The sequence below is a fragment of the Octopus bimaculoides genome, chromosome 24 (genome assembly GCF_046866305.1).
Source record: "Octopus bimaculoides isolate indiv1 chromosome 24, ASM4686630v1, whole genome shotgun sequence".
NCBI classification, from domain to species: domain Eukaryota; kingdom Metazoa; phylum Mollusca; class Cephalopoda; order Octopoda; family Octopodidae; genus Octopus; species Octopus bimaculoides.
Window position 1 is genome coordinate 18,450,744 of NC_142951.1, and position 9,234 is coordinate 18,459,977.

The window sequence follows — 9,234 nt, forward strand, 5'->3', positions numbered from 1 at the left end:
GGGACAAAATCCAAAATTACAGGTAAAAAACTCAATTAAAATCAATTTATAAAAAATTAAATTGAGCCTTATAGATAAAGTATATATAAAATATATATAGTTTTAGGGAAAATAACCAATTTTCAAGAACTCATCGATGAAAATCCACTATCACATATAGAAAAATTAATAATTAAAAGCACAATAAATGAGTATAATATAAAGTAAAGTAAATATCATAAGATAAATATAATAAAAAGATTACACGTGTTTCATAACCAATTTTCAAATAGAAAAGAAATTTAAATCGAAAAGAAATTTAAATCGATTTAAATTTCTTTTCTATATGAAAATTGGTTATGAAACACGTGTAATCTTTTTATTATATTTATCTTATGATATTTACTTTACTTTATATTATACTCATTTATTGTGCTTTTAATTATTAATTTTTCTATATGTGATAGTGGATTTTCATCGATGAGTTCTTGAAAATTGGTTATTTTCCCTAAAACTATATATATATATATATATATATATATATATATATATATATATATATATATATATATATATAAGAGTAACGATCATCAGAAGTTGTTCTACACTGTTGGTCACAATGCACTTCCAATTCTATCTTGATTGTACCGTTTTATTCCATTGACTAAATCGTCTTCCTATCTAAAAGACTCCCATCTCTTGGATACCACCCACCAACTGCACGAGTTCATTTGTTCTTTGTGCTTTCGGTACTCTGCGATCATGTCTTTCACTCCTCTCCTTTCTTGAATTATCTCATTTCGAATATGTTCTCTTAGTGATGTTCTTAGCATGAATTTTTCCATGGCTCTTTGCATCGTAACCAAACGATGTTCTATTCTCTTCATAGTAGCCCTCGTCTCACTTGCGTATAAACGCGTGGTTAGGACGATGCTATTGAAGATTCTGGCATGTATGGCATTGTCTGGCTTTGTTTGGAGCATATCCTTTATTGACTTAAATGCCTTTGATCCTGCTCTTATTCTCTTTGAAATTTTAGCATCCATATTTCGGCGCACATTCAATGTATGTCCCAAGTAGATGCACTCCTTTACCACCTCGATATTATCGCTTCCCACCGCTATTTGGTCTTGTACTATGTCTTCCGACCGCATATATTTTGTTTTTGTGTGATTAATTTTAAGACCTACTATTAAGCTCTGAGTGTTCAGCTCTGTCATCATGGTCTGCAGCTGATCCGTGGTCTCAGCAATGAGTACAATGTCATCTGCGAATCGGAGGTGTGTTAGTTACTCGCCATTGATGTTCAATCCAGTTATCCAGTTGATGTCCTTGATGACCATTTCTAGACATACGGTAAAGAGCTTTAGAGAGAAGGTATCTCCTTGCTTGACATCCTTCTGAATTGGAACCTTTACTGGCGGTGATAGCAGAGCTATATCTGTTGTGCATCCAGAGCTTGTATCTCAGAGCAGTTTGTTGTATTGCGGCTAGACACCTTGAATTTCCAGATTTCAATACTGCGTCCATCTCGAAGCTATCGAAGTTCTTTTCGTAATCAACAAAAGCGATACATAGAGGAAGCTTGTATTCGTCCGCTCGTTCTATGAGGGGTGTTACCGTGAATATATGATCTATCATACATTGTCTCTTACGGAAACCAGCTTGCTCTCTCGGTTGTCGGCCATCGAGGTGTTTTAATCGTCTATGGCATTTGTAAACAACATATATATATATATATATATATATATATATATATATATATATATATATATACACACACACACACACACACACACACACACACACACACATACATATACATATATATATATATATATATATATATATATATATATATATACGCACACATATGTAGATATGTACATATGTAGTAAAGATATACCTGTATATAGCTATCGATCTGAGAAAGAAATCGGAATGGCCGCAACTAGAATCTAATTGATTTTCCCGGGGACTAAACAACAACAAGAATAATAACACTATACCATATTGTAATATAACAAACAAACTACACTGTTAAACGCGGCGCTACAAAACTCTATGTTACACCTCGCCATGTCACAATGCGCCAGACAACGCTACACAGCACGTTTTGGCAAATGTCACTAAATAATTTCATACCATAGTATACTAATCATACTATAGTATACTAATCCAATCAACCCTGCGATATACTACGACATGCTACGTCTAACACCACCTCAATGCATTCCTATACACTGTTGCACACTATACTTTAGCGCACTATAATGCAACAACTACTGCAATATCTAATGAACACTATCACAGACGTAACGATTCTCTACCCCGGTACCCCAGCCAAAAAGCAGCACTACTACCTCCACGGCAACAATAAAAAACACCACCATAATCATCACCATAACCACAACCACCACAACCACCACCACAACCACCACAATCACTACCAATCACAACCGCCGTCGCCACCACCACCACAAACGCCATCACTACTACAACCATTACGACCATCACCCCTGCCACAACCGCGAAAATCATAATCACCATCACCACAACTACCACTACCACCGCAACCACTTTCATCACGACGTCCACCACCTCAGACATCACCATCACCACAACCACCGTCGTCACTACAACCGCCACCGCCACTACTAGCACCACACCTATGACCTCTATGACAACAAAAGCCACCAGCGCCACCTGCACCACCAGCTCAACAATAAGCATCATTACAGACAACAACCATCATACAACCCCCACCATCACCACCAGGACAACATAGATCATCGCTACAACCACCACCAAAGCCATCCACACAAACAATACGACATTACATCTCATGAGGTAATACGATCACTCGCTGGGCCTGAAACTACACCTTTCTGCTTTTCTTTTATCGTACACACTTGAAAAATGTTGTTTGGTGAACATAACAAGCTGGTCACAATTAGTATATCTCGGACCATCGGTGTTTATACCCACATCATTACACAGGCATAGCTATAAACAAAATAATTATCTCCCCAACAACAAGAACAAAAACTACTAAGACTACCGATACTTCCTTTTCTTCTTTTCCCAACGCCATGGAATATCGTGGCTGGGAATACCGTGGCAAAACATGTTAATTACTTCACCCCCCGCTCTAAAAGTAGACTTCCATCTTATTACAGTTTGACGAAACCGTATTTGTTAATTTTAAAAAAATTCTCTGTTAATTTCTTCCAAGGACATGACGAAAATATTACAATACTCCGTGTGAGAGGTGTTAATTTGCCTCGACCAATTGGCGGTCGGTCTAATAGATGCTCAGAATCGTTTCCCGGTTTTATGCTGTTTTAAACGATAATTAACTTTTTGCTTCAAACAAAAAAAAAAAAATCTAAAAAAAAAAGAACTAAACAAAACAAAGGAAAAAAATTAAAAATTCAAAAAAAAAAAAGAGAAAAAAAAACTTACTCCCTCCCATCAACTCTCCTACCCCAAGTGAAAGCAATAAACTACCAGTTGCATCCTCAGCGAAACGACACTTTATTTTATTCAGAAACTATTTATTTTTAAAATTTGTTTATTTCTATTTTTCAATGATTTTTGTTTTCCTTCTATTGTTACAAATCTTCTGATACAAATGAAAGAATAAAAGATCACGAATGCATACACATAAACAAAGGAGCAAACACACACACACACACACACACACACACACACACACACACACTCGCACACAAACACTCACACACACAAACAAATACACACACACACACACACACACACACACACACACACACACTCGCACACAAACACTCACACACACAAACAAATACACACACACAGAAAGACAGACATATATGCACATACTTATGCAGACATGCACATGCGTATATATCTGTGTATGTATATATACATATATATATATACATATGCATATATATATATATATATATATATATATATATATATATATATATATATATATATATATATATAGTGGTGCTCCAGTATGGCCCCATCAAATGACTGGAACAGGTAAAAGAATAAAAGAATATATATATATATATATATATATATATATATATATATATATGTAATACGCGCAGGCGTGGCTATCCGGTAAGTAGCTTGCTTATCAACCACATGGTTCCGGCTTCAGTCCCACTGCGTGGCACCTTGGGCAAGTGTCTTCTACTATGCCCTCGAGCCGACCAAAGCCTTGTGAATAGATTTGGTAGACGGAAACTGAAAGAAGCCCGTCATATATATAGATGTGCGTGTGTATTTGTGTTTGTGCGTGCGTACACATGTATGCATAGATATATAACTACAAGACAGTTATAGAAATAGATGCACACGTACGCATGAATGAACACAAAACTATCACACATACACTCACGGATACGTGTACATACATAAACACACAAATATACGCACATATTCACAATTAAAAAATATACAAGCACGTACTTAAACACAAAGACAGAAATATATACACAGACCCACAACTCAACTACAAACACACACAAACATAAATATAAACGCGCGCACACACACACAAACACAAACTTTTTCGAAATTCGAATGTGTATGTACGTCATTGAAATCTATTCATGAATGGAAAAAAATATCAAAAAACTTCTAAAAATAATTTTGAAAATTCCCTAAAACCTACAAGATTTAAAACAATACAAAGCATGATTATGATGGAAAATTCACAAAAGGTGACACACATTAGAGGTGAACAAATTAGGTATGTATGATTTGTTTTTAAAAAATTACCATTATTCTTATTGTTATAATAATAATTATTGTTATTGTTGTTGTTGTTATTATTATTATTATTATTATCATTATTATTATTATTATTATTATTGTTTCAATTCTTCTGACTTGTGAATAATAGAACGCAAAATGACAAACTAATAAATCTAAATTGAATGTAGAATCGTCACATGCATCCTATTGTTCTTGTTTATTACTGATGTTGTTGATAAGGTTGTTGTTATTGTTAAATATGACATGTTCTGAGTTCAAATTATATCAAAATCTTCTTTGCCTTTTATCTTTCGGGGGTGGGGGTGGGGTGTGTTCTATGAAATAAAGTGCAAATCAAGTACTGGAATTGATTTATCCGTCTATAATCCTCCCTCCTTTTCCTACTTATCATCATCATCATCATCATCATCATCATTATCATCATCATCATCAAGCTCTGGACAATTATTCTCGAGTTCTAGGACTCACAAGTTCAGTTTCCATGGCGCATAAATGAGCGAGATCTTCGCACTATTACCCCAGGACTGAACGCTAGTTCGACATAGAGTTACTCATTTACAGCGATCGATCACGCGCCTTCATTAGCACCGTTCCCTTTCCTCAAATTTTAGCCCTTGAGTCTATGTCAGATGCTTTTACTAGGATTATAACACGTTTTGAGTTCAAATCTCACCGTGGTCAAACGGGGATTTCCGAAATTGCTTATGTGCATTTGGGCCTTAGCCAGGCCGTAAAGATGTTTTTGAAGTGACAGCAGATCTTTAAAATCGTCTTTATCAACCATTAATAACCTTGAGTGCTTGGTTCTTGCCGCCTCAACCTCTACAGTATTTGGTTTGTTATCTTTTATCTCCATCATTAGAGTAAGATGGATAGGGTTCTCCCTTCGGTTAGAACACTCAGTGAGAAAGTAGGGTGAGAAGTGGAGGCCTCTTCATGAGGGGCTCCTAGCCCAATGTTTGCCTTTTGCTTTGGTTCACTCTATATTTGTCACTCTTACTCTTTTTACTATTCCCAACAGCGACGTAACCTCACTCTGTATCCTTGTCTCCATCATGGCTGCTAGTAGAAATGTTTCTACTGATCAAAGCTTCGAGCTCAGAGGTTTGTAGGCTGGATTAAAACAAAAACTAGATCTGGCGGGCCGAATGGGGCGGACGATTATTCCTCAAAACCCTCTTCATAATATACACCAAAGTAAATGGATAAGGGATTCAATATACACTATAATGAATTTATCAACAATAAAAGAAGGAACGAATATGAGATGTTAGCAAAGTTTCTATGCAGAGATTCACATGCTGTGTGTGTGTGTGTGTGTGTGTGTGTGTGCGCGCGCGCACGTGCATGTATATGTATATATGTATATATATGTGTGTGTATATACAAATATGTATGCATCTATCTATCTATATCTATCTATATTTATATATATATATATATATACATATATATATACATATACACATGCATAATACATACACACGCGCACACATACACATTCATATACATATACAATCCTCTGAAATAAGAACCCTTAGAGAGGGAAAAGAGACAGAAATTGCCCAAATGAATGCATATCGTTCTTAAGAAGATCAAGGTTTGATAGAAAACTTACTCTATCTCTACTGTAAAATCTTTTACTGTCGTTCATATCACTGGAATCGACTGAATATGAATTCATAAACTTCTTATTCAATCGTTAGGAAAACAAAAGGTTCTCTAAAGTACATTGACTTGACTAACTGGAACTGGTGTTAATCATGAATCTAATCTAGTTCCGTGTGAATGCATGCAGAATGTTCTAAATTAGAAAGAAATTCTTCCTAAAATTATACCGGAAGCTGGAATAAATATTACCGCAGGCCGTATCCGACCAGCGAGCCGTACACTTGACATCTCTGCTGAAGGCGGTCCAGGGCTGGTGAAGTACGACCCTCGACATCAGGTTTCCCTGTTAGTAACACATGAGGATGAGAATAGCTGAAATATGGAGATACGTTCTCAAAGTCCCACCCAATTGGAATTGATTATTTAAAAGAAATAATGTATCATAAAAAGACAAATAGCGAACAAAAACAAATCACATTGCGTAAACAAAGAGCAGAACATAAAGAAACCATATCCCCCTCCCCCAACACGCACGTATATATATTAGTGACCAATAAAAATCAGACCAACAGAAAATATAAATAAAAGGGAATATGAGGAATGTTTAAGAATAGGAGCTCTTTAAATGAAAGTCATGAACATAATATTCACCTAAAGGGAGAAATAAATAATTAAAAGGATATATTTTCTTCATGATCAACGAAAGTATTTCTCCCAGACAAAGCTTAATAATGACAATAAAAAGAAATCCATCCCGCAATTCTGCCCAACGGAAAAAATTAAAACACACTCAAACATCATTATCAACAGGTTAAATTAAATGATATATGATATTATCGAGAAAAAAAATAATAGAAATCCCGCTGTTTAAAAAGCGATAGATTTCTTGAATAAACACTCAAATTGAATATGTTTATTTTAGTCAAATCAAATAATACAATTAAATAAGATGTAATTCAATGCAGTACTAACAATAAGAGGATCTGAGGGAGGGGGAGGGAGAGGGAAACGATCGCCACAAACGACATTTGTTCAAAAATAATGAACCGTCGTAAGAGGAGGCCATATTAACACAAGAAATAGCCTGGCCGATTCTAGAAACGAACAACTGCAAGGCTCCAGTACACGATAGCACCCACAAAACTCTTGATTGAAATATTTAACTGGGACTACTAATATGCTAACAGTAATTTAATGAAATACTGACAAGACCAGAAAAAAAAAAACACTTGTCTGATTTACTGGTCAATCTTTTGCCTCCTATCATCCACTTTTCGCTATTTTTCCAAAGCAGTCGATCTCCAAATATATTAAATGAAAATGACACATTACTTTACTTATTTTTTTTTCATGTGACTCTTGTACTTGATACTTTGCTGTTACATTTTTATATTTGAACTAAAATTTGTGAGTTTTAATAGTCTAATATCTTCTCGAATTCATTCATAGCTCATATTTCTTTCTTTGTTAAGGTTTTATTCTCTGCATTCAATCCACATTCTACCAGTTACGAAGCTGGAAAGCACTATAGTATTTTAGTAATTTCAGATCCTATGTTTGGATACAACTGTTTAGATATATTTGACAATCATAATCCAGTTATTCCACCTCTTGTAAATTTGTATCTACATTTTAGTTCAATAAGTTCTTGGAAATTTCACTGATGGATCCTATATCACAGCCAAAACGATCCGTCGTCCATGGCTGTACTTCAAATGAAAATAAATCACTACTTAGTTCTATCCATTTTAAATATTCTGATCTTATTTGCTGTGAGATCTAATTTCATAGCTTTATCAGAAAATGAGCTGTTGCGTATGAGACATATAGGCTGTTTTCGATGAAGCAAAATTTCTACATACTGTCTACACTTCTCTTTTTGCAAGCCATGATTATAGAGGCAAAGGGCATGAAAATAGAATTTTAGAAAAATAATACTTTGCAATTAGTTATTAATATTGATTTTAAAGTTTGGCACTATTGATTTTACACTTTCGGGGGGAGGGGTAAGTCGATTACATCGTCCCAGTACTCAACTGGTACTTATTTTGTCGACTCTGAAAAGATGAAAGGTAAATTGGACCTCGGTGGAAATTGAACCGAGAACGTGTTGTGGTAATATTAATGCCTAATTGAATGCGGCGTGCTGGTAGAAAAAATTCTACCGGGAAAAATGCTTATCGACATTTCGTCGTCTTCCTGTTTGAGTTCAAATTCTGTCGGTCGACTTTGCCTTTCATCTTTTTGGGGTCGATGAAATAAGTACCAGTTGAGCACTGACGTCAATGTAACCTATTTACCCCCTCCCTGAAATTGCTGGCCTTGTGCCAAAATTTGAAATCAATATTATCAGAGTACCATTACTATCAGTATGGTAATAATTGAGCAACACACGCTTGTAACAACTACTATTGAAAGACTGGTACGCACCAATCGATCTGACAACCAATTATTATTGTTGTTGTTGGTAATCTTCAAGCGTTTGTATCCTTATCTTTAAAGGCATTTAAAGTTTTTTTCTTCGAAATTAATAGCAGCAGACTACATTACTCAGGTCATTTACAATTAGTTGACATATTTTTTGTACTTCTAATTATGGTATTTGTAACTAATTATAAAAAAATAACTCATCTAAATCGTAAATGACCTGAATAATGAAGAAAAAGCTTTAAAAATAACTTTAAAGATAGAGGGCATCAAAAACGCGGCACCAAATAGACGGAATTTACTTCATTGTTTTATGTTCTTTCAATACGCAAGAGGAAAGTTAATTTTTTTTTTTACATAAGTACCATATCCCTATTATTTATAATATAACATTATGATACTATTTTCGTCAAATTTCATTTTAATACATTGGTTACATGT